The following is a 6,538-nucleotide window of genomic DNA, read 5'->3' on the forward strand; positions in this document are numbered from 1 at the left end:
TCTCTTCTACCCTTCTTCTGAAGGTTTCCATTCTTGTATTCATTTCCTATAACCACAAGAGAAGGGTTAGAAGAAAGGACTTCATAGAGTTAGAACTCCAAATCACGACTAAATTAAAAAGTAATGAAAAAGTGAATGTTTCCTAAACATCTTATAGCTTCTTATTCATAAGTGTGGCGCGCTTCACACCCATGAACAAGACTCTACTAGATGTGGTGCATGAGACGTCAACCTAAATATTATTCCCAAAACCTTATGCTCTGATACCACATTTGTCACGATCTTGGAGTACCCCCTAGACGTAACATGGTGTACTTGACCCCGAAGGAGTCTCATACAAGCCTCTAGCATCATTATTACATAATACATTAAAATAATGCAGAAATTTAAAACTTTACAATCGAAGTTCAACTTCACTTTTCATAAAAGAAAGTAATAGGAATTCTAGACTTTGTCTCATACCACCATCTAAACGATAGGCATACAAAGTTGGGACTTATCCCTTATACATCAATAAAAGTCTCAACATGAGAAGTACAATAGAACTAAAAGATAGGAAATCCTGTCATTGAACTTGAGGACTCACCACTACTTGGAGAAAGCAATCCAAGTCTTCTTCAAAGGAGAGAGTGAAATTCACCTAGCCGGAACCTACACTCATTAAGATAATAAGGACATTTTTGATAGAATAGAATGCCTTTGCCAAGTTTATCAACCAACATGCCTTTACAATGTACAACACAAGCCATAATTACATTCATACTCACTACATGGTAATACAAACACCTTAGTGACTTCAAAGGAACAATTGTGCAATGTATGGTTGGCATCCCATAATACCAACCCTACTAAGTGTCCCCTTGAAGTTCCCTTGGTCATGCATATCACCTTTGAACCTCATAATAATCACTAGTCACCAATAAGGAAATAATCATGAACATTACGTTGAATACAAGGAAAGTCATTACCATTTTTCGGTGCGAAACTGGTAGTTGGTGAATTAATGAAAGTGGTAGTGTGGTAGATGGTAGTGTGGTAGGTGAGTAACTTATTTTTAAGATTTTATTATAAATATTTTTACTAAGTTTCTTAATCTTGATATCTCTTTAATATTACTTTTTGGTAGTGCTAAATTCATGGTAATATGTAATAATATTTATTGCAATATTCTTCCGATAGTTGTTTTAATCTGAATATTTCTTTAATATTATTTATGATATATTCTAGATATAACATATCTTGGGTTCTTTGGTACATATATAAATTTTCCTCCATTAATTATTCTAATAGTTTTATATCTTCCATATATTCTATTCAATATTGTAAATATTCGTAGTTCATTTTAATCTGAATTTATTTCTAAATCGTACCATTCTATTTTTTCGGAGTCTAAATCATGTAGATTTATTTCATACCATTGCTGATTTAATATATCTTCTGATTAATAATTATTAAATATTTTTTCCCATATTATTCTTCTTAATTCAATTATTTCTATACCGTTAAGTATATATAAGATTAATGTTTCATAGTTTTTTATCATTTCATCATGCACGTATGTAGTCATGTTCGTTGTTATGCGGGGTTTTTCAATTATTCCTTCCTATCATATTCATAATCGATTAAATTCATATTAGATTATTATGAACTAGATTATCTGTTTATCATGCTTTCCTGTCACTAGTAGCATCATACTTTAGCAAATACTTCCTTCTTATCAGTACCTCAACTTTGTTTACTCCCCTAAACGGCTTTCCTCGCCTACCGGTTTCAACATTAGGATGGCATAGTATAGAAGTTTTCTCCCTGTTTCTAGTGTGCTAATAAACTAGAAATCATGATTCAAATAATTCTAATACATAATAACTAACATAAATTTATTCAATTATATATATGATATTTAGGAATATATGAAATTAGTTTCGCATATTTTTTGAACAATATACCTTTTCTCCTTGCTTATTCATGCTATCTGAAATATCTGATTGGATTGTTATTGAGTAGTTAGCACTTATTATAAACTTAAATTTTTGGTATATGAGGTTACCTCTTACTGCACTTATTATACTTTTTTCTATGGGTTGTATAATTCTATCATCCGCTAAGTATATTTCTATGGGTGTATCTATTCCTTCTCTAAAACATGTTTTTATTAATATTTATGTTCCTCCTAAATGTACATATTTAATTGGATTTTTAGCCTTAATATCTTGTATTTCTTTATTTATTATTCGTTTATTTATTCTTGGTATTTTGGCCTTTCCTTTAGTGTATTTGCAATCTATGATATGTTCTCTTTGACTTACTACATAATATTCTTCTTTTTGTCGTTTAAACCAGTTTCTTATTATTGGTATTTCGAATATTTTTACTACGCTTAGGTCTAATTCTTTTCCTTTTATTTGTTCAAATATACTATTATCAAATATTATTTTCTGTTCTAAAAATTCTTCGTCTTGATGTTCTTCTTTATTTATTATTTGTATGTCTGCTTCAGTCATTTGTTATATTATAGAATTCATTATCTGATTCTATTTCTATGTCATTATCTATTTCATTTTCTGATATTTCATATATGTTATCTTCACTTTTTAATTCATAATCTATGTATTCTATCTGCGTATATTTTTCATCGTCTAGTATTATTTCTGATATTTGTTTTTTCTTTGGATTTTTAGATAATTTACAATCTCTAGCTATATGTCCTAATTTTTCACAATTATAACAAGTACATTCCGTTAATTTTCTTTTTGGTCTATATGGTCTTTTGGTTTTGTAATTTTTTACATAGTACCTTCTTCTTGGTTTTTTATATTTATATTTTGATCTGTACTTTTTATTATATTTCTTTTTATTTTTATAATACCTATCCGTACAATCAAATTGAGGTGTTGTCTTATTTTTGCAACATGCCAAGTTTTTTACTAATATTTTTTCCATTTTTATTTCTTCTTTATGTTTTTCTCATAGTTCCATAAACCATCGCTGTAAGAATTTTATTCTAGCTCCTAAGGTATCTGTTAATTCTGCTTCATTCCAACTTTTTATTATTTTTGAATTAAAAGGTTCTGGTAATTTTGTAAAATATAATTTTCTTATTTCTTTACTTTCTTCTATGCTATATGTTCCTTTATAATAGTATTCTCTAAATGCACATGTATATTCATCTATGTAACACATATTACATATTGCTAATTTTGTCATTAGATTTCGATTTATGATTTTTTCTTTATTTTGTTCTTCTACCTCTGTTGCCATACTACTAAATTCATTTCTTATAGCTATTTCGTATTTATATAATATTTGCATAGATGTAGTAGCTATTCCTCCATCGAATTTTTTATTACTTCTTAAAGTTATTATGCTTTTACTTGTTAGGTTTTGTAGCCATAATTTTACTGTTCCTATAAGTGTTCTTTCTATGTATCATGGTGCCTCTGTTGTTACTATCTTGTTATCTATTAATTGTTTTGATATGTATCCCATCCATAATTGAATTGTTTTATTTATATCTGCTACACAGTCTAAATCTAAAAAATCATGTCATTCAGTTATTGGTTTAGGTGTCCATTTTTTATTTAATCTTTTATCCCATTTAGTTTTTTCTTTATCATATTGTTCATAATTTTCATTATAATATTTTGGATTAAATTTTTTTGGGTTTTTTACTCATGATGTGCTAGGGTTTTCGTCCATATCTACGTCTTCTGTATTTATTTCTAAATTCTTTGTATTATCTATGTTTGCTAAAAGTTCCGTATATGTTTCACTTGTTTCCGAATGTTGTTCTAGATCATCATCGTTTATTTCATCAATTCTTATTTCGGGTAGATTATCTTGACTATTTTCTTCTTTTTCTTGTAATTCATCTTGTAATTGCAATTTTTCTTTAAATTTAATTATCTCATTTGCTAATTTTGTTTTTTGTTCTTTTTCTTTTTGTTTAATTTCATACATTTCTTTTAATATTGCTAGCTCTTTTTCTAGCTCTATTATTTTAGTATTTTTTATTTCTTCTAATTGTTGTACTTCCTTTTTTGCTTGTTGTTTTATATTTTCAATTTCCGTTTTTCTATCTATTTCTTCATTTTCTTTTGTTATTCTTATCATAACAGTTAAACTATCTTATAGTTTTACCGTTTCCTTTTCTAACATTAAACTTATATTGTCACCTATTTTCTTATATCTTCTTCCTAGATTAGAAAATATTATCTTTATTTTTAATCCATCATAATTTTCATATGTTTTTTCATCTATTGCATATTCTTCTTTATTCATTTATAAATTATGTTGTAGTTTATATTCTAAGTTATTTATTTGTATTTCTAGATATAAAATAGTCTTTCTTTGTGCTATTATAGATTTGTGACAAATTCCTGCGAATATATTATTGTTAAGTCTATTTTGCCTATGTTCTAATTTTTATAACAACCCACCAATCAACTTTGTCTCTACCCAATGGATATGAACAAGCTGATCATTTTACATTCAAGTGTTTCGTTAGTTAATGATCACTTATTAGTATATAATTTAATAACATATTTTTAACACTTACTTGACATATGGTTGAATTTCTGGACAATTACGCAAAATATGTGTCACAGCTGATTGTATTTCTATATCAGTGAAACCTCACTTTTCATGCTTTTTAGATCCTCGACCATTTTGATTAAAAATTGATATCGGTGGAAATAAAAGATCAATATCGCCTACATCATTGTGATTGGGCCTGTTTCTCCTACATGACACATATTCACCAAAGTAATAAGAATAAAAATAACCAGTTTCTCTCCCAATATGACCTTGAACAAATGATCCTTCGATCCTTCCACTTTGCTTAATTGTTTGCTTCGAACTGCCAATTTTTCTGCATGAATATATGTATATATATGTTAATATATAAAAAGACCTGGCGAATATATGTAACGTAGTGAATATTTCAAATGGATATCTCTTAAATGGATACATCCATCTTGTTTGAACCAGATGTCCGAGTCAGGCCTCTTGTACAAGGTGAATTGGAAGATGCTGCATCACATCAAAGAAATCACATGGAAATATCTTCTCCAACAACTTTCCAGAACACAACTTATCTCTGTGATTGGTTTCCATATCCTATCGGGTAGATGGCTAAAAGCGATAGGAATTAAAGTTTCCATGAACACATGACAATCACGACTTTTCATACCTATCAATTTTCCTTCATTCATATTTGCCCACTTTCCTAAATTTGAAGCATATCCCTCCGGCATCCTCAAATTTTTAACCCACTCAATAATTTCACGTTTCTCATCCAATGTGAATGAAAAGTTGGCTTTGGGCTTAACTATTTTACCATTTTGTAATTCCTACAGCCATAACTCTTTTCTCCTACAATATTCTTTTATGTCCATTCGAGCTTTTGGATTGTCTTTTGTCTTACCCTTAACATCCATCATTGTGTTAAACAAATTATCAAAGTAATTTTTTTCAATGTGCATCACATCAAGATTATGTCGTAGCAAATTGTCCTTTCAATACGGCAACTCCCAAAATATGCTTTGTTTGGTCCAATTATATTGAGCACCATATCTAGGAAGTCTAGAAGGTGAAGCTTCTGTAACTTTAGGTAATTGAGAAACTCTCTCCCAAATTTGAAGCCCTGTGAGTAATGGAGGTGCGGGGTCACTTTCAACCTTATTTTTCCTAAATGCATTTTCTATCTTTCTGAACTCATGGTCCATTGGCAAGAACTGGTGATGACAATCAAACCATGCTTTTTTTCTGCCATGCTTTAAAGTGAATGCCTTACTATTTTCCTTGCAATACGGACATGCTAACTTTCCAGCTGTCATCCAACCAGGCAACATTCCGTATTCAGGAAAATCATTAATAGTCCACATTAAAGAAGCACGCATAACGAAATTCTGCTTAGTTGATATATCATAAGTCAAAACGCCTTCAAACCACAATTGTTTGAGCTCATTTATCAATGGTTGTAGATAAACATCAATCAAAATTTTTGGATTACGGGGACCTGGAATAACACAACTTAGAAAGATGTAGGGACTGGTCATGCACATTTCATGAGGAAGATTATACGGAGTAAGAAATACCGGCCAACATGAATAAGGTGAAGCATTATTAGAGAATGGTGTGAAGCCATCTGGACACAACCCCAATCTAACATTTCTTGGTTTACTAGTAAAATCAGGATATACATTATCAAAATGCTTCCATGCTTCACCATCAGATGGATGAGACAAGACACCCGGCGGCCTTTTATATTCACGATGCCATCTCATATGTGGAGCAGACCTCATTGATGCATACAACCTCTTTAACCTAGGAATGAGAGGTAGATAATGCATCGCCTTAACTGGGACCATCTTTCCAGCCAGAGTCCTCTTATAACGAGCATGTCCACAAAACATGCAATTTTCTAATTCACTATCAGTCTTGTAAAACAACATTCAACCATTAACACAACAATAAATTCTACCATATGTCAATCCTAACTTGGACACCAAACGCTTTGCCTGATAGAAGTTCTTTGGTA

This window comes from Solanum stenotomum, chromosome 7, assembly GCF_019186545.1.
Source record: "Solanum stenotomum isolate F172 chromosome 7, ASM1918654v1, whole genome shotgun sequence".
Classification (NCBI taxonomy): domain Eukaryota; kingdom Viridiplantae; phylum Streptophyta; class Magnoliopsida; order Solanales; family Solanaceae; genus Solanum; species Solanum stenotomum.